Below are 26,461 nucleotides of genomic sequence, written 5' to 3'. Positions count from 1 at the left end.
CCTTTTTGATTTCCCTCAGTTCCTGTACAGAAAGTAAATTTATCCAATTAAAACTAGGAATCTCATCTAGATTCTTCCCACATGTTGAGACTTTCCAAAAACAATTATGGAATTTGAAAATCAGAACTTGTACACCCCTGGAGCTCTCAGCATTTAATTTTTCAGCTCCACCCTTGCTTTTGTAGGAATGAAGTTCAACGTTTCCCTATTGGCAAGGATTGTTTCTGATAATTAACAATTCGCTAAAGTTTCAAAACTCAAAATTCTTGGCACCCATTTAATGGATACTTTGATGAAAGCTTCCCAATAGATTTTTGAACTGAATACAGCAAAACTTTAGAGGACTCATTTACAAAAAGCTCAGTCCCACTCTGGGGCATTGGGTTGCTGTGCAAAGTAGGTCTTCGAGGTTTCCAACATTTCAAGGGTCTGATTAATGACTACAGCAAAGACAAGGAAGGACACACCAGGAGCCTGAAGTCTGTTTTTGTATTCAACACGGACTCTGTCACAAAATTATTTACAGCCTAATCTCTCTGCATATATATATAAAAAAATATTTATAAATGTTGACAACTATAGCTCCTACTTTGACTGAGAACATATAACCAATTATTTGGACACAAATATGAATAATGTCTTCGCTCACTGCAACCAATCCCAACTACATTTGCATCCCAAAGGTTTTGTACTTTAGTGAAAACATTGCTTTTTCTCAGGATGCTGTGGTACATTGTCTCAGTTATTTTTTTAAATATTTTTTATTTATTTATTCGTGAGAGACACACAGAGAGAGAGGCATAGACACAGGCAGAGGGAGAAGCAGGCTCCATGCAGGGAGCCTGACGTGGGACTTGATCCTGGGTCTCCAAGATCACACCCTGGGCTGCAGGTGGCGCTAAACCACTGAGCCACCCGGGCTGCCCAAGTTATCTCAGTTATTAACCTCTTGCTATTTACCTGGGACTGAGCATGTCTTTTGTCTTCTGCTTGGGCCCAGGGTGATATCAGTCCCTTTGGGAAACAATTTGACAGTAACTAGGAGAGGGAAGAAGGGCAGAGCTGAATACAGTGTCTCCTCAATCTCATGCACTAGTGCCCTGGGAAGCCTGTGTGACGCTGGTCATAGAGGTCACGTTTATCCTAGCAAAGACCTGGAAATAACACACATGCCCATCAACAGTAGACTAGAAAAACAAAGCACAGTTTTGCATAGCAGGGATTCTCAAATTTTATTGTATATCAAAATCACCCGGAAGGGCTGACCCCACACCCAGAGTTTCTGATTCATTCCGTAGGTCTGGGGTGGACCCATGAATTTGCATTTCTAACAAGGTCTCCATGAGGTTGATGCTGCTGGCCTGGGGACCCTGACTTGAGAACCACTGCTGCAGAGCCATGACAGTCAATGAGTCACCCCTATATGGTGGGACTGCCAAACATCATGAGTGAGAGAAGACACAAGAGTACATACCGTAGAAACTAGAGTTTAAAACCAGGGAAAATCATACCTTATTTCCTAAAGGAACATACATAGGTAGTAAACGTGCCAAGAAAAACAAGACAATTGTTGCTGCAAACATTAGGATAGCGGTGCCCTTGGGGCAGGGACGGGTCATCATGTAAGGAAGAGACACAGAGCCTTGTAGACTGCAGGCAATGGGTCGGTTCTTGACCTGGGTGGATGTTTCCCTTAGCAATTACCTAGTAAATTATACACTTGTGTTTTGTGTGTTTGTTTGTGCATTGTATTTCACACATGCTAAGTTTAACTCAAGAGATGAGAACTTAAGCAGAGAGAGAGAAAACCGGAGGAGAGAGATCAGACTGGAGGCAGAGGACACAGGCTCCTCTTGCAATGAGTTCAGTAGTAAAAGGGGAGAGTGGGCACTGGGTGGCAGCGAGGAGCGGGCATTGGGGTCGAGAGGTGCTTTGTAAAAGGGGAGAAGCAACATGCTCATCCAAGAGAGAAGCAGACATGCAGGATGTGGGCAGGTGGGTAGGTGTGGTGGCAGGAGCTGGTTGGGAGACCTCCTGTTGCTTCTATTTTCCTGGTGGAATAGTGTATTCGTTTGCTCAGGCTGCCATAATAAAGCACCACAGACTGGCGACTTGAACAACAAAAATGTATCATCTCACAGTCCTGGAGGCTGGAAGCCCAAGATCAAGGCTTCAGCAGGGTTGGTTTCTCCTTAGGCTTACGGACGGCGTCTTCTCCCCATGTCCTCACGTGGTCCTGCCTCTGCGTGTGTCTGTGTCCTGATTTCCTTACAAGAACACCCCTTGGGATGCCTGGGTGGCTCAGTGGTTGGGCGCCTGCCTTCGGCCCAGGGCGTGATCCTGGAGTCCCGGGATCGAGTCCCACGTCGGGCTCCCTGCATGGCGCCTGCTTCTCCCTCTACCTATGTCTCTGCCTCTCCCTCTCTCTGTGTCTCTCATGAATAAATAAATAAAATCTTAAAAAAAAAAAAAAAGAACACCACTCACTGAATTTGAGCCACCTCTTTAAAGACACTGTCTCCAGGGTGTCTGGGTGACTCAGTGGTTGAGTGTCTGCCTTTGGCTTAGGTCTTGATCCTGGGGTCCTGGGATCGAGTCCCGCATCGGGCTCCTCACAGGGAGCCTGCTTCGCCCTCTGCCTGTGTCTCTGCCTCTCTCTCTCTGTGTCTCTCATGAATAAAGAAATAAAATCTTTTTTTTTTTTTTAAAGGACAGTGTCTCCAAATACAGGCTCATTCTGAAGTCCTGGAGATTGGAATTTCATCACGTGAATCTGGGCAGAAGGGGCAACACGCTTCAGCCCATGATGGGAGGAATGGGATGAGTAGATGAGGAAGATGAGTGGGGGCAGAACCATGGCCCAGGACAGTCAGAGAATGATAGTCTGGATGGGTGGGCATGGCTGTGGGTGGCATTAAGGGCGTGTTCAAGGATGGTGATCCTGATCACCTTCTCTTTCCTCTATATTGTTCCAATCATTTTGTCCTTCTTCTGACACCTTCAGTTAGCTGGACTCATCGGCTTCCATCTTTCTTCTTGTGGTGTTATGGCAAAGAGAGAGAAGGCAAATACCTGCATTTCATCCACAAGAGGACCTACTGGGGATCACAAGGCTAGGGGCAGTAAGAAAAGACTCAGTGCCTAGTACTCCCGTGACTCCACAGGGGCCCCATCAGCCCTGAGCTGGGCTGCTGGACATGCCCTGGAGGTACCAACTTTAGGGAGGCATGCTCCCCATGGACTTCTCTGTCTTCTTTCAGTCCGCCATGCAAAACCAGCATGTGCACGGGGAATGCACTCTTGGGGCGTAGGCAATAAGAAGCACAGGTGAAGGGATTGTTCTGGAATGCCGGCAGCTAGCCTTGGAGATCAAGTGAGGTGCTGGGTTTGTGCTCTGGCAGAAGGGGAGCCCCTGCTCCCAGGAGTATCTGTTGTAGACAACACAAATGTCTAGAGTCATTTACCAGACAATCCTGTTTGTCCCTCCACATAAGATGAACATTCAAGGTTATAAACTTCCCTCTACATACTGCTTTAGCTGCATCCCTCCCGTTTTTATATTTAGTAGTTTTGTCTTCAATTATTTTCTAGGTTTCATCATGGTTTGATCTTTGACTCATGGATTATGTGGACGTATAGTCTTTATTTCCAAACCTGGATTTTTCTAGTTACCTAGAGAGTATGTATTCAAGCCTAAAAGCATTTTGATCAGAGAATGATCCAGTTTGTGGTCCATACAAATGCCCATGTGCGTTTGAAAAGAATTTGTATTATACAGTTGCTTGGCGTTGAATTCTATATATGTCCTTTTTTTTTTTAAAGATTTTATTTATTTATTCATGAGAGACAGACAGAGAGAGAGAGAGAGAGAGAGAGAGAGAGAGAGGCAGAGATAAAGGCAGAGGGAGAAGCAGGTTCCATGCAAGGAGCCAGATGTGGGACTCGATAAGGGGTCTCCAGGATCATGCCCTGGGCTGACGGTGGTGCTAAACTGCTGAGCCACCTGGGCTGCCCTATATATGTCCTTTAGATTAAGTTTCATGATTTTGTTGTTCTCTATCTTCCCCAAATTGTCATCTGCTTAATTTAACAATTGCTAAGAGAGGTATCTTCAAAGTTCTCACTGTTGGTGGATTTAATCTCCTTGTAATTCTGTTCATTTTTGCTTTATGTGTTTTGTTGCTCTGTTATTAGGTACATAAAAATTTTAATTGTCGCATATTCCAAGTTAGTTGAGATGTTTATCATTGTGAGTGGCACTTTTAAACTTTGGTAAAATGTTTATATTAAAATCAATTGGTCTGGTGTCAATATGGCTCTAGATTTCTTTTACTGAGTGTCGCTCAAGTTTTCTATGCCCTTATGTCTTTGATGGGTCTATTGTTAAGTTGGATTTTGCTTAAAAATCAATATGACAATCTTTATCTTTTAACTGTAGAGTTTACAAGCTTACTTCATTTATATTTATTGTCATTACAGTTCTATTCGGATTAATTTCTGCCATGTGTTTTCAAATTGTCCCACCAATCCCGCCTTTTTCTATCCTTCCTTGATTTCTTTCAGATTAAGTTCTTTTTCCTCTTCCCATTTTCTTCCAGTATTAATTTGGAAATTACACTGTTTTTCTTCTTTCAGTGGCTACCATACTCATTGTAATAAAGAATTCTGAAATTTATCACCATCTGTACTTTCTGAATAACCCAAGAACCTTAACCCACCTCAACTCTGATCACTGGCCTCCTGATATTATTACTGATGAATAATATAAACCCATACAAAATTGTTAAACCTCACAAAATGTTCTTTTCCTGTGTAATTAGTTTTGTTTAGATTTACCCCCATATTCACCACTGTCTTTGCTCAACGTTCTCTGACCTTCCATTAAAAACCCTTCCCTTCTGCTTGAATTCTCTCTAGTGAAGGTATATTGGGGCAAATTCTTGCAGTTTTTTGGAATGTTCTAAGATGTCTTTATTTTACTTTCCTTCTTAAAAGGCATTTTTCCAGATAGACGGTTAATGTCTTTTTCTGTATTGAAGATCCTTTTCCACTGTTTTCAGACTACCACTTTTGTTGGTGAAAGCTAGCCATCATTCTCATTTTCTCTCTCTCTCTCTCTTCCCCACTCTCCTTCCCTTGCTTCCTGTCCTCCCTCCCTCTCCTTCTCTCTCTTTTCCTCCCTCCCTCTCTCCCTCCTTCCTCTTCTTCCACTTTACCTATGTGTAACTTCCTTGTCTTTATTCTGTTTGGAATTGATTGGGTTCCTGATTTCAAGGGTCAGTGCCTCACATCAGTTTTGAGATTTGTCAGCAAACACCCCAGATGTTGCTCAGCCACATACACTCACCACCCCTCTTCTGGAACATAGAGTTTGCTAATATTCTCAACCTATGATCTCTATTATCTGTGTCTCTCAACGTCTCCTTCCTGTTTTCCACCATTTTGTTGCACTTTGTGGTGTTTCAGAGAATTTTTTCAGGTACATTTCCCTGTTTATTAATTTTTTTCACTTTTTCCCTGCTATATTTGTTTCTATGCATTATTCAAAATTAAAGTGTACATAGATTAAATACCTTAAAGTGAGTAACAAAATTTTAAAACTCTCAGAAGGAAATATAGAAGTATTTCATTTTGGCCGTAGGGTTAAGAGGAATCCCTTATATAAGACACTAAAACTCAAGCTATGTGGAAGAGATTGATAAATTCAGTTCATCAAAATGTAAGACTTCTGTGCATGTGCACATACACACACACACAGTGTAAAATGATGGCAAGCCTAAGTAAAGATGAGAATAGATACCTGTGTAAGTTATGACCGGCAAATATTAGTATCCAGAATGTATGGACAATGCCACCAATCATTAATAAAAAGAGAATCATTCAATAGAAGCATGAAGAAAGACTCAGAAGAGGAATTTTTAGAAGAAACCCAATGGATCAGCAAAGAAAGAAAAAAAATGTTCAGTTTCACTAGCCATCAAGAAAATGTCACATCCACAGCGGCCTGCCATATTCCTGTGCTGTGTCCATGTGTTCCTGTGTGGGTCCTCTGTTCAATGCTTTTGCTTTTGTCTAAGTCTTAAAGAATCAAATCATTGGGCAGCCTGGGTGGCCCAGTGGTTTAACACCGCCTTCGGCCCAGGGCCTGATCCTGGAGACCTGGGATCAAGTCCGGCATCGGGCTCCCTGCATGGACCTGCTTCTCCCTCTGCCTGTGTCTCTGCCTCTCTCTCTCTCTCTCTGTCTGTCTGTCATGAATAAATAAATAGAATCTTTAAAAAAAAATAAAAATAAAAATAAAGAATCAAATCATTGTACGATTATTCTTTACTAAAGGCAGCAATCCTCATCCCCCACCCCCACTTCCCCAAATATGTCCTCCTGCCTGATTGTTTTACATTTACCTTGTATCTGTGAATAGCATCCTACACTGTTACTGATTACTTAAATTTAGGCTTTATCAGGGTGCCTGGGTGGCTCAGTTGGTTAAGCATCTGACTCTTGACTTCGGCTCTCTCTCTCTCAATTAAATGAATAAATCTTTTTTTTAAAAAATAGGCTTTTCTATCAACTTCTCACTCCAGAATGTGATGGTTTAGCTTTCTGTCATGGCTGCAAACACCACACCACCTCCTCTCTCTGTCTCTCTGTCCCTCCATCTCTATCTCTCTTTCTCTCTCTCTCTCTCTCTCTCACACACACACACACACACACACTCACACAGGTTTCCTCTTCCTCCCCCCCAAGATGTGTATATTGTAATTATGGTTAGATCAATATGCTGTGCCCATCTTCCTTCCTGCTTTCCAAATCTTATTTCCGTTGCCTCCTCTCCTGTTCCCTTTGTCCTTATGTATCAATGTCCATGAAAAATCCATCCTTTTCAGTGGCGTGCAAACGAGTTTGAAGAGGAAGGGTTGGAAATAGTGTGGATTTCATGGAGCACCTCCAGCATCCTAATCTCCTCACCAATTCTTATTTTGTCTACTGAAGCCACAATATTTCCATAATCCTAAAGCACATTGTTTTTCAATGTGTAAATGTTTCTGAGATGAGTGAATTCATCTCATGATGGGTGTCATAAATCTAGCCAGTCCCCAGGCCTAGGGTGGAGCATAGGGTGACCAACTGTCCCTAGAACTTTCCATCTTAGAGTGGGCTAAGTCATCCACCTTGCAGAGGGTGACCGCGTTGCAGAGGCCAGAGCTGAGCTGTAAGCACAGCCTCCTTAGATGTCTGCCGTCCTTGTCACCTTGAGAACCTATGGACATTGGTAGCACCACAAGCATTTAGGTTTGAACCTAAATATGCACCCCTGATTCCAGGTTACCTTTTCCAATAACTGAAAGTCAAACTGTTTCTTCTCTCAGCACTCAACTCTAGAGACCAAGTCTTTTTCCTTCTGCTCCTTTCCACACTCTTGGCCACGAAAAGTCTGGGGGTTTCCCACACCAACCAGTCCTCCAGTTCTTGGGGGACGCTGTCTGGACGTCCTGCAATTTAACTCGATTCTGACATCCCCTACCCAGAGGTAGCATAGGGCCCCACAGGTTAAGGACTCAGTCCAAGACTAGCCCCCACTTCAGATGCCAATCACGAGATCGGGTTGTCACTCATGACTGATCTGCTATAAATCGGAGGCTCCCACAGCCCCCTCTTCAGGGTCAGTAATTTTCAAGAGCAGCTCACAGAACTCAGGAAAACAGTTATCTCAGTAGATTTCCAATGTGTTATGAAGGATACGACTCGAGAACATCCAGATGGAAGAGATGCAGAAGACAGGGTATGTGGGAAGGGGTGCAGAGCTTCCATGCCTCCTCCAGGTGTACCACCTTCCCAGCATCTCCATGTGTTCATTGACCTGGAAGCTTTTTGAACCCCATACTTTGGGAATTTTTATGGCAGCATCATTGCACAAGCACAATTGATTAAATCGTTGGCTGTTAGTGATTAACTCAACCTCCAGCTCCTCTCCCCTCTCTGGAAGTCAGATGTGGTAGAGGGGGCTTGGAGTTCCAACCTTCTAATCACACAGCTGGTTTCCTGGCAACCAGCCCCCATCCTCTGGGGCTTTCCAAAAGTCACCTCATTAACATGAATTCTGTGTGGCTGAAAGCAGCTTGTTATAAACAAGACGCTCCTTCCACTTTTATCTCTCTTGTCACTTAGGAAGTTCCAAGGAGGATTTTAGGAGCTCTGAGCAAGGAACTGGGATTAAGACCAAATATATATCTCTTATAAATCACAATATCACAATAGGACAAAATAATGAGGCATTAAAACCAACCATTCTCTTATGCTTGGCCTAGAAAAATCCTGAATTGTCCATAGAAACAAAGCCTGATGCAGAGCAGGCCATGTGACCAGCAGCTCAATCTCAAGTCATTGCTTGCATTTCGATGGTATTTTTGGGAGGGTCTTTTATTGGACACTTAACATTTGGAACTAAGTCTGTATTAGTATCGGTCAGCTAACATAAGAGTGCTGCATAAGAAACTACCCCAGACCTCAGTAGCATAAAACTCCAATCATTTATTTTCTATTTTTATTTTATTTTATTTTATTTTATTTTCTATTTTTAAATTTTATTTATTTATTTATTTTTTCTTTTTCTTTTCTATTTTTTTAAAGATTTATTTGCTTATTGATGAGAGACACAGAGAGAAAGGCAGAGACACAGGCAGAGGGAGAAGCAGGCTCCCTGTGGGGAGCCCAAAGTGGGATTCAACCCCAGGACCCTGGGATCACATCCTGAGCTGAAGGCAGATACTCAAGTGCTGAGCCACCCAGGTGTCCCACCTCCAGTCATTTCTTTTCTCCCATTTGCCTGGGGCGTGGTTGGAGGTCAGCTGACAAGGACTCTGCTGGCTTGACTCTAAGCTGCAGGTGAGCTGAATCCAGGTGTTTTCTACCTGAGTTTATTCAGGGGGTGCAGGCTCAAGAGGCAGCAGCCACCCAATGGGAAGATCTTCTCATGGAATGGCAGATGCCCAAAACGGCAAGCCCACTTCACAGACACAGTCAAGTCTTGACTGCCCTCAGCACACCTGCTAATACCCATCTGACCAACACAAGCTGCATGGCTAAGCCTAAAGTCAAGGAGCAGAGAATTAGTATCAGCCACCACAGAGCCAAAGTAGGCCAGCATCAATGAGGCAGAGAAGAAACCTCACTCACGGAGGTGGAAGCAGGGAGTGAAGATTCCAGAACATTAATCTTATCTCAACATCTTTACTCACAGCCTGCCTCTCTTAATCGGCTATCCTACAGACCCACAGAAGGATTTGCCTCTCTGTTTGAGGCACTTGCCCCACATCCTACCAATGGATTGTATAATTATTTCTTAGAATCGATCTTACATCAGACCATCTCAAACATACTTTCCAACTTCCTTGAGTCTGTTCCTGAGCTACAGTAACAGACAAAAAGACTGAAAATTAATTGTGTGTGATCCCCATTCCTGTCACACACCTGCCAATGCATTAAAAGACAGATGATGTTGCCAAATCTCCCAGAACAGACACCAGAAGGACCAAGATTCTGGTGACCAATCCGTTTGTCAAAGGAATATCACTCAGGGCCAAACATCCCTGTGCCTAAAGCTCTGGCTGCTTTTCAGAAGGAGCTCTTTAACTTCTAGTGATAAGTAACTCAGTTACTCAGGGAGGGAATAAAACTGCTGCTACTATTCCAGGTCCCAGGATTCCTTTGTGTGGCCAGATCTGAAAGTGTGGGAGAAGTCGGATGACAAATGCAGGATTGGGAAAGCACCAGTGTAAGCACCACTGAGACAGCCAAGCATGGCTCAGAAGAAATTTTAGGCTAATGTGTTGATGGTATAAAGCAGAAAAAAATCGAGAAGTTGGGGTGGAATCGTGTGGAGCGGGATATGCTCTTGTTAGTGAGTTGTTTTCTAATGTTGCATTTACAGTGTTTGTTATTTTCCTGAAAAACTCATCAAATCTGTGGTGCATGGTAGGCTTGGGCCATCTCAGGGACGGGGACATAGAGTTTGTACAACAACCTGAATCTTTGGGAAGAAGGCTGAGGGTGCACAGAGCAATGGAGAAGCAGATAATGCGCTGGTAAGCCACAAAACACTAGGGTAACCTCATGAGCTTGGGGGCCATCTGCAAATCCAGGAGCTGAGGCAACACAGGTAGGGATTTAACCCGAGAAGTTGGGGGAGAATTCTCAAGGGAAGGTGCCTGCAGAGCAGGGTCTGGAGCTGGGTCATGAAAACAGCTAGAGCCACACAAGATGTATCCCAGGTACCCTGCCCCTTCCATCCAGGGAGACAGGAGAGCCTCATGCTCCTGAGCCCTTCCTGATAGAGTTACCATGGCGGGGGCAGTGCGGCACGGGGGACAACTGCTGGCTGGGAGGAACCCTTTGCAAACAGGATGCCTTCAACACACGTGGGCCGGTGTGCGGAGCCACTGTTGCAGACCTGGAGATGTCTGCGAACAAGACAAACTCGTGTTCTGCTCTCACAGTGTCAAGTCCAGTGGAGGGGGACAGACAACACACAAGGGACCAAATCTATGACCAGGACGATTCTGGACAGTTCTGGGTGCTGTGTCGTTTCATCGGGAATGCCTGGGAGGCTCCTTTACATGGGTCACCAACACGGAAGGCCTCTCTGAGGAGGTGATGCGCCCAGCTCGGAGGAGCGTGGTCAGTAATGTGAAGAAGGGGCAAGAGCATTCTGGGCAAAGGGAGCAGCGAGTGCAAAGGCCCTCAGATGAGAATGACCCCGGTGTGTTCTAGAACAGGAGGAAGGGCGCATGGCTGCAGACACTGGGCAAGGTGGGGGCAGTGGAGGGAGCAGGACTGGTGGGCGGGGCCAGGAGGTGGGCGGGGTCAGTGGGCGGGGCTTCTCCAGCCAGGTAAGAAGAGTGGGTTTTACTATATGGAAAATAGGTAGCATTTGGGATTGTCAACGGGATGGAGTCCCATTTCGGGCTCTCCGCAGGAAGTCTTCTTCTCCCTCTATGTCTCTGCCTCTCTGTGTCTCTCATGAATAAATACAATCTTTATAAATAAAAAAACAAAGTTGGATGACAGCGACGATGGACGTGGGCACATAGCACGTTTCTCAGCCATGGGCAGCAGCCCATCACCCCTTGATTGGTGCCACATCCCTGGACCACCTCTCAGTTCACAACCTAATGAACTACTTAACATTTACCTTTAAATCAAAATGATCAAAACTAAATCCTTAACTGTGTGCTGTAGCCTTAGGTCAGAGCACGTGGTCCTCATTAGGCTTTTCTAGTGTAGTTGACATTAAGATAAGCGGGAAACAATGTAGCTTAGGGTCTCCTCAGAAGCACCCCACATGCTGGCCAAGGCTGAGGCCTGGTTCACAGATTTGGCCAATGTAGACACAATGAGTCACCTGCAGAGTCAGATGGTTGGTTGCTGAAATAGACAGTGAGAGGAAGAGGAGCCAGAGGTGCCCCTGCATCCTTGTCCCATTGACCCGAAAGGACAGCTCTAAGACAAAGGGACCCAGGACTGCAATTCAATTGTGGGGGGGCCTGGGGTCGGGGAGCTCTAATCTCATGAGCCCCAGGGAAGCAGGGGGCTGTGGGAGCCACTTCAGAACGTCGCCCCAGTGACCCTGAGGAGGGGTGAGGGAGGTGGGGCATTTATACACAGGCCCCCAAGGGTCACTGCCCCCAGCAGGTGTTAATCCTTTGGCACTTCTGACGGGGTCAGGTCTTGTGGGGTTGCTACAGATCAGATGAATGAACAGTTTGGTCTTTATGCAAATAATGTGTCACCGTCAGCAAGCCACTGACCTCCCTGGACCTCTGTCTCTGCATCTGCAAGGAGGGGGTTAGCACTTTCTGGGGCAAGGGAGTGTTTTGCACCCTCACCCCACCTTTGGTAGCCTCAGCCAGGCCCAGCAATGAAAGTAAAGGCAGTGCTTTAAAAATTACAATAATAATGATCGTTTCCTGCAAATTTAAGAGATTGAATCATTCTGCACGTCTATGGAGGTCGCCGTAGCTTCCTCCAGAACGGAGAGATTGGGCTGTGCATGAGTTTTCTTTCCTCACTCATTGCTGTTAAATTGGAAAACCCCCACTCGCAGGGACCATGCTTGACAGCGTCAAGAAGGACTCAGTGGCCCTTTCCAACAGCCACCAAGGCTCGAGTCGAAGCCGGGCCAGTCGTCACGGAGAGAGCCCACATGCACACACACAGGGTAGGTTAATAGCCTAATCTAGTCATCGTAATAAGTACTAATCACCCAATATTCACAGCAAATAAATGCCAGCGCTTTGCCACTTAGCCAGACACTCAGAGCGGAGCGTCGCAGCGTAGGAGGTAGCCGTGAACGGGCTCCTAACCCACTTTTCTCCTGCGCTCAGCTCTGGAAATGTTGCACGTTCTGTTGCGGCAGGAGGATGTGATCTTCCAAAGACGCTCAGTCCTCGATTCCTTTTTCCAGAAGCGCTCTCACCACAGTTGGTCTTTTTATGGCATCCGTGACCTTCCTTTGTCAAAGTGACAGATCCGGGGTCTTTGTGACACTGCGTGGATACTGAATAGTTCCTCAAGATACTTGAATGAGCCACCTGAAATCTTTTTTTTCTTTTTTTGAGCCACCTGAAATCTTAAGACTGCATTTGCTCGCTTTGCCCGTGTCAAGAAGGAAAGTCTCCTGTCGGCTGTCTGTTCAAAATTCCCACGTGCGAGTCTCGCACCAGTCAATTCACTCGGAGGACTGGAAGGCGCCGGCGTGTACCTCTCCACCGCTAACTAGCTGTGTCACCTGGGCAAGCCAGCTCATCTCCAGGGGCCCGGGGCTTGCCGACGGCAAAACCTGGCTAATAAAAGTATCTCCTGTTAAATAAATAAATTCGCCTGATTAAAAAATAAATAAATAAAAGTGAGGCCTGCCTGATTCTTGTAAAGTGCGTCTAGCACTTCCTGGCCCCAGCTCGTGCTCAGTGAATGCCAGCCCTGATTACTGGGACTTTCTGCAAAACCACCATCATCTGCACCAGCCCCGCCAGGAGCTGATTCATCCTCTTCGCAGCAGAGATTTTCCCCGAGAAAGAGAAGTGTCTGCTGGCAGGTGCACGCACAGGATCCGCTCCTTACACTTGCATGTCCTTGCCACGGGGCACTATCCCAAAATGTCATTTGACGGAGGATTTTGCCAGTAGCTCCTCTGGTTTCCTCTCTGAGCATGATATTTGGCATTAAGTCTGGGGTTATTAAGAAGCAATAACTTGGCTTCCTCTGCTGTTGCTGTAGAGAGGGCAGCTTTGAATGATGTAGTTTTGGTCTTGTTTCAGCCTTTATTAGTAAAATTATTCAATTGTGCACTGGCAGGTCTTGTTTTGTGCTTGTTCAAATTCCATTGCTTTGCCAAGGGATCCGTATTTTTTTTTTTTTTTTTTTTAAAGAAGAGAAATCTTCAGCTCCAGGCTGCTGTTTCTCAAAGTTTCATAACATACCGTCCCAAGGCCTGGGGACGAGAGCCCACCGGGGCAGTGAAATCAATGTCTCAGATATTTGAATTTACTTTAGTCCGTGCTTTTGTGTTTTGGCTGCTTGCGCAAAATCTGTGCTTTGTGTAAAATCAGCGTGCAGGCAGGTTCACTCCCCAGGACCTGCACGGCCACGTCATCCTATGGGTCTACCTCTGTGAGCTCACCCCGCTGTCCTCACCAGGCTCTCATGTTGTGACAAACCACTTGTGGGCTGCTGCTGCACGTCTTTGACTCAGGAATATGCCGCAGTGAACTGTAACTGTAATCAACATGGATTAATTCAAGAAAATCATTAGAGAGAAAAGATGTGAACATGCAGCACAGGGAACAGCCACCCTGGCTTGCTGACGTGCCCCGCGGAGCTCTGGGTGGGGGCAGCACCCGTGGCCTGGCGTCCTTGACCTCTTCCCTGGTCAGATGCGCCCAGGCTCCAGGCAGTGTTGGCACCAGGTGAATGAGAGAGGAATGTGACATGGCATCCTGTGGCTGTAACCATCCTGGCGCTGCAATCTGAGTATGGTGTCACAACACCGTCAGCCCTTCTAGGGCCAAGGACCCCGCTGATATACAGGGTGGGGACAGAAAAGGGGGATGTGAGGAGTGGCCCCAGGGACCCACACTTCATCATCACAGATGCCCAGTAGCATGAGCATAGGGGCCACCTTCTGGAGGGCACGCCTAGCATGCCGGCCACCAGGCGCTTCGTACCACTGCATGTGGTCCTCCACCCTTTGAAATGGTGGCCATGGTCACCCTCGTTTTGCCGATACAGGGACAGAGGAGCAGAGGGGGCAGCGGCTCACTGAGTCACATGCGCTCAGCAGCAGTGCTGTAGCTTGGAGGCAGGCCCTGCTGGTCACCACCCCACTCATCTCCACGGGACCCCAACTTCATGTCCAGGGATATGAACTCCTGGCTGCTGTGTCCAAAGAGCTGAGGGGAGCCAGCTGCCTGGTAGGGATCCTCCTACTTCCTGCTGGTAATAGCAGTCTGTGTGCACATCGGAGACACCCCTGCCCTGCATCCTAGAGCCACCAGGGAAGGTGGCAGTGAAGACAGAGGCAAAGCATGCACACGGGGCCTGGGACGTGGCAGGGGCTTGAAAATAGGAGGCTCGGGAGGTTGGGAGGCTCAGTGGTTGAGCGTCTGCCTTTGGCTCAGGGTGTGATCATAAATACAATTGACTTTAACAGACTGATATCCCGATGAAGCCAGAGCCCTGGTAGGATACTTTCTATCTTTCCACCGAGGGTCTCTATCACCTTGTTCCCTTGTGGCCCATGTCGGTCAGCCGGTAACCACCGTGCTGAGCTCTATCCCGGAGCTGAGTTTTACCTGCCCTAGACCTTCATATAATGACATCTTTAATGTACATGTTCTTCTGTCCTGGACTCCTTCACTTAGCCTCAGATTGAGCATTGCGTGTATCCATAGCTCCTTTCTGGTTGCTGCTGGGTGATACTGCATCACAAAAAGACTACAGTTTGTTTGGTCGTTCACCTTTTTAATTATGTGCTGAGCATCATGACTGCTATGCTGTCATTATAACCATGCTATGCTGGATTATTTTATTTTCCAGTAAAGGTGTGGAGTTTTGGGATGCCTGGGTGGCTCAGCGGTTGAGCATCTGTCTTTGGCTCAGGGTGTGACCCTGGGGTCCCAGGATCGAGTCCCACGTCAGGGTTCCCGCAGGGAGACTGCTTCTCTCTCTGCCTATGTCTCTGCCTCTCTGAGTGTCTCTCATGAATAAATGAATAAAATCTTTAAAAAAAAAAAAGAAAATTTTCTTAAAAAAAAAAAGTCTGGAGTTTCATTATGGAAGATGTGGCATTTTCCTTGTGTTTCTCCTTGATTCTCTCAGGCGTCTCTTGAGAAGGGTCTAGACTAGTCCTTAGCAAAGGGCCAAGGTGTTGCCTCTCTGGAACCCCAATGGAATGGCCAGGTATTTGGTGAGGCTGCTCTCCCCAGGCGGGCTGGAATGCCGTCTGCGAGCACTGTGCTTTCCAGAACCCGCGAGCGGCTCCCCATGCCCCGGCCTCACTCATCTTGCCCTGCAGAGTCCCCGCCCCCCGAGTGTTCACCTAAAGACCCAGGGGACCCCAGCTCAGATTCCCGGGGTTTCTTTTGAAAATGCTCAACCCCTGTTTAGTGACCTGCCCGGCAAACTCCCAAACTCCATGGCCATCGGCCCCAGAGTCCAACATTTCCTCTACAAGCCAGGCCCCTGCTCCGTGTGTGGGCTCAACTTTCCGTGCTGTTTGGGCTGGGGAACTGGAGCTGCTCCTCTGTGCTCCCCTCCTAGGGACGGCAGGCCTGCCCCACCTGCTACTAGTGGGGGAAGCAGCCGCTCCCCGTATTTTTTCCAGTTGCCTGCCGGGTCATGGTCACATGTTCTCTGTGCCCGTGGCCAGATGTTCTCAACAGCCTGCAGCAGTTTTGCCCCTTACCCCACGACCTCGAGACACCCCGAGAATGCCTGCATCAGGGTACATCCTGTACAGAGATCAGTCTTTTTTTGTTTTTTTTTTTACAGACCCGTCCCTCTGTGGGGCTGGAAGCTCCTCAAGGCCAGATCGGCCTCCCGCAGTGGGCACAGAACCTGGCACGTGACGGGCGCTCAGCGGACCTTCTCCAAATATTCCACGGCCCTCTGTTTGCCTCGCAAATTCAGCCCCAAACGCCAGGCCAGCGTCTCCTGTATAGAATCCAAATAATTCTTGATCCCTCGGGAATAGGGCGGGTGTGGAGGCTGCTTTCCCAGAGTCTGGACAGGTGTCAGGAGCCGGGTGGGCGTCTCCGGCTTGCTCCGATGCTCCGATGCTCTGCGTGAAGGAGGCCCCGGGCTCTGGGAGGAAGGCCGGCCCTTCCACCATCGTGCGTGGAGAGCGCTGCAGGTCTGTCGGGTCCCGGAGCCGGTGTCCGCTCTGGTCTTAAAGGTCTGAGTCCGGGGCTGGGTCTGGCGTTTGACTCCATTCTTAAGGGGAAGGCAAGCCTGGTGAGCGGCGTCTGCTGTTTCCTGTTCTCAGGCTGGAGAAGAACCTCATCCCACTGTCCCCAAGTACACGTGTCTCCTCGGGCCCCCCACGGAAGGTGAATGCCATGCGGGCTGCCGTCTACATGGCGTCCTGGGACTCGCATTCCGGAAACCGAGTCCCGTGTTCAAGATGTTCCTGATGGTGCCTGAACAGAGCAGAATCGCCCCCACCCCTTAGCCTTTCGTGGAAGAGTGGAGGGAAGGGCGGGGAATCAGAAGAGACTCCAGGCCTGGCAGTGAAGGGGAGACGCTGAGGGTGGCAGTCTCCACCCAGGACCTTTGCACATGCTGTTCTTTCTGCTCAGAACACTTGCCCCACCCCTGACTCCCACCCCAGACCCCTGGGTGCTCCCGATGGGACAGCAGAGTGCCAAGGGAACTACTGGGCTCATAAGCTTGTCCTTGTCACTTCCTGGTGTGTGATGCAGCCTTTCCAGGCCTCAGTTTCCATAATCTATAAAATGGGCACATAGGAGTGTGTCTTACGTTGGTCATAAAGATGAAATAAGTTGCTCTTTCAGAGTGCTTGGACCAGGGCCTGTGATGGGGTGTGCTCCCAGCCCAGAGACCCTCCCTCCCAGGTGTCTCCAGCCCCCACGTTCTCTCACATGGTTTTCCAGGCTTCCCCTGCCCCCCTCCTCTCCCTTTCCCTGCTGTGAATGCAACGACGTGACTGGCATTGCCCACAATCTGCAATCACCTTCTGCATTCTGCTTATGCGCCCTCATGCTTTATACCTATTTTATTGGACCACGAGCTCCAAATGGGCCACAGACCACACCTGCTTTTGCAGACCTTCCCTGGTTCTTGGTGCACCATCCACAAATGTTCCTTGAGTGAATACACGGCCTGCGAGGCTATGTGGCCTAGCGGGGACCAGCTGCTCTCCCCGCGGCAGCCGCACCCCCATCACGGAGGGGAGGGAAGGGCCCCCAGCTGCTGGCTGCATCTCTCAGGAGCTCTTGGGTCCAGCTGCTCACCTCCGGGCCCACCTCCCCGGGCCCAGCTCGGACCTCATCGCTGAGAGCTCCTCGGCCTCCAAAAGCACAACAGTGACCCCATCGCGCCTTGGCATTGGGTCTTCCGGGACTCTGCACAGGGTCAGGCTGGACCTGGCTGAGGCCCCCCTGGATGGCCGGGCCCCTGTAGACCCTGCCTCATCTCTGGCCACTACCCCCATGGCCCCCAGACCTTACTGTTTCCGTCGGGATCTCACCGACGCTGGGGCTCAGTTTCCCTCCCTTGCTGCACCTGACCAGGTGCCTGTCCTCTCTCTGCAGGATCTCACAAGGGCCCCAGGCCATTGAGATGGCGGTGTCCCCCTGGGCCCACTGTTTGCAGGGGGGTCTGAGGGGCATCGGTGCCCGTGCGGACGGGACCCTGGAACTGGCTGAGGTTGAGGCCCGACCCCTTACAGATGCTGACCGTGTCCTTCCCACATGATCCCACACACCTTGCATCACTGCCACAACTCACCAGCCTCCCCCTCCCGCCCCCACAGCACAGGGGACTCCTCTGGCTCTGCACAAAGTGGGGGGTCCTCCTGGAGCCCCTCTCTTCTCAGCCCACTGCTAGGAACCACAGGCCTGCTGTGCCTCAGGGGCCCCTGTCTTAAGAACCCAGAGGACGTTTGGGGCAGTCTGAAATCCTGGCCACAAAGCCAAATAAATGTTTCAGGCTATCCTCTCGCTGTAGTGACCTGTTGCCCCGGACCCACGCCCCTCCAGCTCTGCACCTGCTCCTCCCACACTCCCTCTTGGTTAGTCGCTGAGCTCTGACTTGATCTTCGAAACCCAGTTCCCATGTCCTTCCCCGCCGCTGGCCCCCACCCTGTGTCTCCTTGCATGGTGGCACCTGGTGCAGCCCGATGATAGCCGGTCGATCTACCTGGCTCCCCACTGGGCCGTGGCCTCCTTGGGGTCGAGGACCACACCCCGTCACCTCTGTGTCCCCAGGCCCAGAGCTGAAGCACATCACTGACCCACACAGTTCACAATCCACAGACCCATCGCCTCCCCTCATCCTCCCGACCTCTTCCCCTGGAAGAGGGCATCCTCCGGCCCCACCCCTGGGGAATGGAGAGGTGGAAGGAGCCCCCCCTGGCACCCCTTGGCCGAGGCCCAGGGTCCCACCCCGGGAGGTGGGACAGGGGCAAAGCTGGGACTCCGCCCAGATTTGATCAATTCCAAAGACAAGGCACGTTCTACAAACCCAGCAGCCCAAGGAAACATCTGCCAAACTGTTTGCTGAATCATTTTCTAAATTGCTTCCCTCTCAGAAGACTAAAAGCTTCTGGCACAAAAAAAGACAGCAGTCCACAACACAATAGTCACATCCCGTCAGCGCCTGGTGTTGGGCCATTTCTCTGATGTTGTTGCGGTTATTACCTACGCACATGACGAGGCCGTCGGGCGCCCCCTCCCGAAGGAGAGGTGACGCTTCAGCCCAGCTTGGCCTTGGCGGTGTGACCTGGGGCAAACACGGAACCTCTCCGAGGGATGTCGCCAGTAACCCCTCAGGGCCCTGCTGATCACAGTCGCTAACATATGTCCAGCACCAGTAGGTGCTCGATTACGGAGCGTGATCAACACCGGGAGTGAGTGGTTCCCCACCAGGCCCTCCCATCAGCCTTGAGGCATCCCCTCCTGGCTGCCAGAGCTCCTGGGGGCACCTCTCCCCGAGGGCAGCTCCTCCCAGAAGCCTGCATCCAATGACTGGTCAGTGCAGGGCCGAGAGCGTGGCCCCGGGCCTCAAACCCAGCAGCCTCTGCAAGCCTCCCCCCAGCTCCGGGGCTCCCCCTGGGTGCCGAGGGCCCCGCTGCAGCTGCATCAGACACCTGCCTCCCTGCTGCCCTGCCCGGCGCCCCTCACCCCCGCTGGAGCGGCCCCGAGGCCTCTCCCCAGTCCGCCTCCTGCACACAGGCGCCCACTTACCTCACTATCTTCTAGGCCCTTCCACTTGTAAACCCCGAGCCTCCAGGTCTCCAGGGAGAGGGCAATGCCCATCAGCTCACGCACTGTACTGGTGGCTTTTCTGGAATAACGAGCGATCCTAATATCTTGATTGTTTGCAGCAAGACACATTATTTCTTGCTCTCGTTTGGAAAAGCACTGGTCCTGCTGAACTAGGTTCCTCCAGAGCCCAGGGGGAAGGGAGCGGCAGTCCAGGACCCGCTGCTTCCGTGCAGAGGGGAGGGGCAAGGTAGGGGAAGGGCAGAGCGAACCACGAGGGCATGGGGTGGCCCTGGGGCTGGCGCAGGCCGCACGGCCAAGGCCCCAGGTCAAGGGCAGGCCCATCTGCCCGGAGCACAAGTGGGCAGGGCGAGGAGGGACGCAGGGAGTGCGGTCACACCTGACCGAGGCCCTTCTGACGTCATTCACGGAGCAGCTCCCCCCAGAAAATCCAAACCCGGGATCTAAGGCGATGCAGTCACTACCGTCATCATTGGCATTGGTTTTATCTACCAACTTAGCTGAAGATGGAAAAAGATCATTTCCATCCGCAGGCTGGAGCTGTTGTACAACAGGCTTATACTCTTCCAGGAGGAGTAAAGTGTATTCAATCTTTCTGGAAGGCAACTCGGCAATGTTTTATGAAGCGACAGGCAAGTGCTCCCATCACTCACCAGGTGTTACCCTTCCAGGTCAGTCAGACAGCCCCGCAGGTGCTCCGGCCGGGGGACCGTGTCAGTGGGTTAGACGCAGCGGGCAGGAGACCATGTCAGTTCTGCAGCTTCCCTTCTCCCACCCCCATGCTGGCCACCGTTCCATCTCTGCTTCGCGGACTCCAGGCTTGGTCACGACACTAGTTTTGTGCAGGTGGAAGGGGCGGTGCTCAGGGAGCCAGCCATGGCCCTAAGAGACGTCCCGTGGTTCCCTGCCCTGGACTGTCCTGCCCGCCACCCTCAGGAGTAACACCTCAGGTGGCCACTGCTCCTTCCTCCTGGTTTTGGGAACGAGAGAAGGAGAGACCAGAGGAGCAGGTGTGAATCCACCCCCGAGTAGCATCTCTTCCTCACTGTTGAAAGCCACTGAGAAGGTTTGGGGGTGCTTGTTATGCAACATTATCACAGCAAAAGCTGACTGATAAGACATTTGTAAGCAACTGGCAAGGATGGAAATACATTTATCAAATGTTTACTGTGTCCCGGGCACTTTCCAAGGGCTTTGAAGGGGAACGACTCATTTAATTCTTGCAGCGGGCATATGTGGTTCGTGCAACTTTTAAACTTATTTTGCAGATGGAAAGCTAAGGCCCTGAGAGTTGAGATAAGTTTCCAGGATCTATCCCTAGTACCCGGTAGAGCCCAGATCTGAGCCCGTGCAGCTCAGCCCCAGCGGCCCTAAACGCTTAAACGCATCAATAGCCAAGATTTGGTGACACCAGCCCTAACCTCTGCAGATAACCTGCAGTTTGCAGCCGTTAAGAAGACATAGACACACAGTTTGCACGACCAAATCTTACCCTTTCCTCCTGCCGGAACTTGGATGGGATCCCCGTGCCTCCCGGGCCGTGAACGCACCCACCTGATGGGGCGTGACGCATACCCCGTGTCACATGGTCCCTGCCACTAGCCCTGGCGCCCCCGGCTCCACCCCACAAGCCCTCAGAGTACCTGAGTCTGACAGCGACCTCGAACCCACTCTAACTTATGAAAAACATAACAGATCCTCTGAAGCCTTAATGCTTACAAACTATCACTAGGTACAAACCACTTGTGAGCCTTCCCGTGACCATGGGATGCATCATTTTGAAGGGTATTATTTCCTGATGCAGAGAAAAGGCTGTGTGTGTGTGTGTGTGTGTGTGTGTAGCAAGAGAGACCCCGAAATTTGGAAGGACAAAGGGAAGGAGGGAGGGAGGAAAAGAAAGAATAGAAAAATAAACAAAAGTCTGGTGCCACCGGCTTCTTTCGCCTGCTTTGCCTTGTGTCTAAATGTCATCGCGGAGCGTGTTCTGTTTTCTGTCTGGCGCCTTCCACTCAACAGTTTGAGATCCTCTGCGGCCCTGCCCGTGTCTGTTCTACTTTCATTCCCGTTGCTAGGAAGATTCCACCCTGCAAATATCGAAAGTTTATTTATCCACCCTGCGTGTGTGTGTGTGCGATGGACAGATGGGTGGTTCCCAGCTGGAGGCGATCACAGACCTCCCAGGACGTATCTTGGCGTCCTTGGGGGAGCGTCTGTGCCCGTTTCCATGGTGTCTACACCTCGCGGCCCCGATGGCTGGGTCGTGCAGGGCTTGGGTTCGGCCTCGGGGATGTTGCCAGGCAGCGTTTGGGGTGGCTGAGCCGGCACGGCTGCCACCAGTCTCGGATCGGTGGCGCAGAGGCGGGGACCGTGGCGGCAAAGGACAGAGGCTGGGAGGCGTGAGGGAGGCTTTTGAGGCGCTGATGCTTTATTTCTGGATCTGGGTGCTGGGTACATGGGTGTGTACGCGGTGAGGATCCACACAGCCGCGTGGTGAGGGTTGTGTGCTTTCCCATAAGTCTATTACGTGTCAGTAAAGGGTTTTGGGAGACGTTCTTTCTAGAAACATGTCCCAACACAGGCAGGTGTGACTCAATGTCTCTATGTCCCTCGGTCATTGTGGTCACCCCTTCTTTGAGATTCAGGTGGTCACAGATCGATCCCCTGCTTGTGCTGGGCACCGCAGAGACAGGGCCATACCCATCGGGCATGGTGACTGCTTCACCAGCCCAAACGTGCTGGTGGCAGAGAAAGATCATGAGTGACCAGAGGAGCATGTGGCACGGGACAGAGGTGACATGTGCCCTGATAGGACAGGCTGTGACACAGAGGAAGGGATAAGTGAGCTCTCATTCAACCGGGGCAGGGGGGGGGGAGGGGGCGGGTGGCGTATCTAGGAACAGCTGCCCCAGTGCATGCAGCCCGGGTAAGTCGAGGCAAAGAAGGAGGGGAGGGTGCAGGCGTGCTGGGCGTTGGGAACAGCAGGGAAGACGTTGGGGCCTTCCAGGAGCAGCAAGGAGGCTGGAACCAGGGGCAGAGGGCACAGGGGCAGGAGGGGCGGCGTCCACGGCTAAGAGCAGCCGTGAGCACTGAGCGGGCAGGAGAGCAGCATGAGCACGTTGCCACCCCGTGCCCCGTTCCGGTGCAGTCGCTCTTGCAGGATTCCCACCCCAGACCCCAAATTCCCGGCGGGGCCACACTCACACTCACACGCCCTGGAGAAAGCCAGGAAGGACCTACCTCAACATGCTCAGCCATCATTTATCACTGGGGATGATTCAACTGGGCTTCCTTTTTAAAAAAAATAAAAAAAAAATTTTATTGATTTATTTGAGAGAAAGAGAGTGCACACAAGAAGAGGGAGCAGCAGAGGGAGGGGGAGAAGCAGACTCCTCTCTGAGCAGGGAGCCCGACGTGGACTCGATCCCCGAACCCCGGGATCATGACCTGGAGCCGACGAAGGCGGACACCCAACCGACTGAGCCACCCGGGCGCCCCACCAGCTGCGCTCCCCACTTTGAGATTTGCGCCCTCCCCAGGCTTCCTCAATGAAGATGTATGGAATCTGTATTTCTCACTTATAAATCCATGTTAATGATGAATGTGAAGAATTAACATGTATTTTTAAATGGTTTGAATCGATTATTATTCAGAGGAGGAGGCTTTTAAAAGAGGCAGCAGTGAGTGTTGAGAGCAGGCTCCAGTCCCACCCTTTGGGGGCCCAGGGAGGACCACATGCAGGAGGGAGCAGGCTGGGGACCACAGGGCCCCCGAGAGGGAAGTCAGGTGTCCCCGCGAGGTCGCCCCCTGCCCTCCATGCTGTCTGCCCAGCCTGGGGTGCTCCACACTCTGTTTCCAAAAAGACTTTCTACAAACCTGGTCGTCCCCCCACCCTGGCCCCTGGGAGCCTCAGTGTCCCCCTATGCAGAATGGGCTGGGTTGATGTGAAGACTGGGTGAGAACACCGGGAGAGGTGGGTCCCAGGAGGACACAAGGGCCTTCGGTTCTTACGGACAGGTGGCACCTGGTGTCCGGGGCCCACAGGCAGCTGCTCCTGCAGGGGAGGGAGGCCATGCATCCCCCTCCCCCACCAATACAGGGACCTCCCAGGTTTCCTGAGCAGGGGCTCCGGGCCAGGCACCCCTGTAGGCTACCAGGGCCCGTCAGGGACCGAAGAAGTGGGGTCTCTGTCCCCAGGAGCTTGTCCCCGGCAGGAGGGGAAAGAGCAAAGCATGAAGAAGTCTGGCAAGTGCTCACCATCAGGCAGAGATACGAAAATAAGATAATGCAGGGCAGAGTGGAGGGGGGCAGGGTGGGAGCAGTCCTGCACGGTGGGGGGAGGGGGTCAGGGGGCCCTCCTGGGGAAGAAGGCTGGGGGCGACCTATGGACCCCCAGAGGGAAAGCTCCACAGGCAGAGCCAGGCCATGGGGCGCCATGAGCCTGGCGGGACAAGGACAGGGGCAGAGATGGGAGGTCGGGAGAGAGGCGGGGGCTGAGAATGCACCGGCTCTGGGAATGTTCTGGAAGCAGGAGCACCGGCATGGCTGGGGCCCTGCTCCATCACTGTCGCTGGGCACCCGCCTGGCCCCTGGCGGCTACCTGCAGGCCCGCGTCTGTACCATCTCGGCTCAGGAGTGTCACCTGCTCTGGTCCCTGCCCTGGACTCCAGGCTGAGACGCCGTGGCGGGGCTGCGGCTGGCACATGGCCAGGGGAAGCCATCACCTTCCCTTCTCCTGGAGCCAGGACATGCTGTCACTGCCCTCACTGGGCTGCGAGGGGGTGCAGACCTCCCCTCGACCCCCCACGGCTCCTCACTGTGACCACCTCCTCGCGCTTGCACCTGCTGATCCCCAAACTCAGGCATCAGCCAGGTGAGGACTTTATCATTAGCGCAGGTGGTCAGGACTGGCTGGGGAGCCCTGGAAGCAGAGGCCGGACCCCACAGGGTTTTGGGTCTCAGCCCCGCTCCCCACTCCCCACCCTGCCCTCCCAGCACCTCACCTGCAGCAAGATAAGCAGCTGTGCCTCAGTCTCCCTACTCCTCCTCTTGTCTGTGTCCCAGACTCGGGTTCCCATGGGCCACAAGCCCAGCCCCAAGCCTCTCAAGTCTGCCTAGGGCTGTAAGGGGGTTGAGGGGTGGGTGCAGCTCCCAGGCTGGGCAACAGTAGGCACCCCTGCCCTGCTTCTTTTCTTTCACTTAACTTTCCTGTTCTCACCCTGTGAATCATTTTAAACAAGCCTACATAGGAAGCCGATTGAACAGCAAAGGTATTTTATTATCCCACGACCTAATTTCACCCTCTCTAGACCCTCACCATGAAGGCTCTGCACGCACCCATTGTACAGACGAAAAAACCGAGGCCCCGGGGGGCGAATAACTTGCCCCAGGACGCACGGCTAGTAAAGCCACAAACGGTGGGTCCCTTCTGACTCCAGAAATCATGTGTGCGTTGGATCTTGTTTATTGGGTTGTTTTTGTGTGTGTGTGTGTGGGGGGGGTTTGCCTATAACAAGACAAACTTGTTCTTTGACCCCTTCAAATCTCTGCAGAGCGTGGGGGAAGAGTCCAGACGCGTTCAGTAAATCAACAGGAGCACCCACGTGCCTGGAGTCGTAATGCCCAGCTGTCTGGGGCCCTGCGTTTAAGACAGATCCGACGCTCCAGTTCCCCGCTGACGGCCGAGCATGATCTCCTGTCTTCAGGAAAAAAAAAAGACAACCCCAAATGTCAAAACCTGATTTTAATTAGTAGAACTCTTTGGGCGCACGCAAGGCTGGGATCCATCTGGAACACAGGGAGGCCACAGCTGTTTATTAGCCCGGGAGGCAGAGGCAGGCATGGCCAGGGTCCTCCCACGGCCACTGGAACCCAAGCTGCCTGCTGCCCACTCCCGGGGCGGGGAGTGGCGGGGACACGCTTCCCAGGAGAGGCGGCCGCTTGGCGCCCTGTGTCACCTGCCCCCAGGGCGCACCAGGCACGCGCATCACCTGTACCGGGCGTGCTGGGCCCCCGAGGTGCAAGCTTGTGTGGGGGGGGCTGACAAAGGGACTCTGCTGCTGGGGGGATGGCGGCCAATACCTGCACCCAGCATCCTCGGGCTCAACGCGGGGGGAGGTACACCTGCGTGCCACTTGGGAGCCTTTGAGAGGGACCCAGTTATCCCAGCCCCGTCCAGATGGTCCTTTGGCCGGCTGACACCCCAGGCTTGTTAGAAGCTTCTGACAACAGCTTGTCACCCCAAAGCTGCCGTCTGAGCAGGTGAAATCACTCCTCCCCGGCGCCAACTGGAAGGTCGCCACCGGCGGGATTTGAGACCTGTGTTTGACGGTCGCGAATTGGCATTCAGGTTGCTATTTCCTCCGCTGGGGGTGGGGAGTAGAAGACGATTCCCGGAGTAACTCCCACTCACAGGCCCAGCTCAAAGCCCCTGCACGCACGACTCCCCCCACCGCCTCACAGGTGACACCAACAGGTATGTACTATTGCTCTCTGCTCCCTTACAGACAGGGAAGCTGAGGCACAGAGAGAGGGCTTGTACCCAAGGTGGCACATCTAGCCAGGGGCAGAGCAAGGATTGGTGTGGCCAGCCGGGACATGCCCCAGGGCCTTTGCACCTGCTGTCATTTGCTCTATACGCCTCCTTCAGGCCACCCCTCTCAGCCTTATGACTCAGGCCCAACCTGCAGCCTCCCGGACAGTGCCCAGGAGAGTGGTGCTCCCACCTCTCAACCTTCTATGTCCACCTCGCGGTCCCTCCTGCCCAGCTGCATCCAGCCCGGCCCATCTCTGCACATCCAGGGCAGAGGGTCAGAAGGTGTGTGGAGGGAAGGAAACCACAGGGAAGGGAGGGGAGAGGCATCACATCCCCAAGCGAGATGTTCTCATAATTGAGCAGCCGTGGGCCATCCAAGCTGTCCCAACCAGGCAGGACTGTCCCCTGG

At 51.6% G+C, this 26,461-nt stretch overlaps 1 long non-coding RNA gene across 5 annotated transcripts in view; it reads right to left on the bottom strand.

Annotated features, from left to right (window-relative positions):
• LOC144323556 (uncharacterized) overlaps positions 1-26,461 on the bottom strand; it is a 45,049-nt gene that overhangs the window by 2,570 nt on the left and 16,018 nt on the right. For 3 of the 5 annotated variants that reach the window (XR_013388950.1, XR_013388951.1, XR_013388954.1), the window contains 2 exons: positions 25,599-25,835; positions 24,813-25,216 (listed from right to left, as the gene is read on the bottom strand). This is a non-coding gene — a long non-coding RNA (uncharacterized LOC144323556). Of the gene's footprint in view, positions 1-19,481; positions 21,605-22,757; positions 22,805-24,812; positions 25,217-25,598; positions 25,883-26,461 lie in introns of those variants that run through there. The other 2 variants (XR_013388952.1, XR_013388953.1) reach the window with 2 other exon arrangements.

The sequence above is a fragment of the Canis aureus genome, chromosome 11 (assembly GCF_053574225.1).
Source record: "Canis aureus isolate CA01 chromosome 11, VMU_Caureus_v.1.0, whole genome shotgun sequence".
NCBI classification, from domain to species: domain Eukaryota; kingdom Metazoa; phylum Chordata; class Mammalia; order Carnivora; family Canidae; genus Canis; species Canis aureus.
Note: the sequence above shows the minus strand (reverse complement) of the source record. Positions and strands in the feature narration are given on the sequence as shown.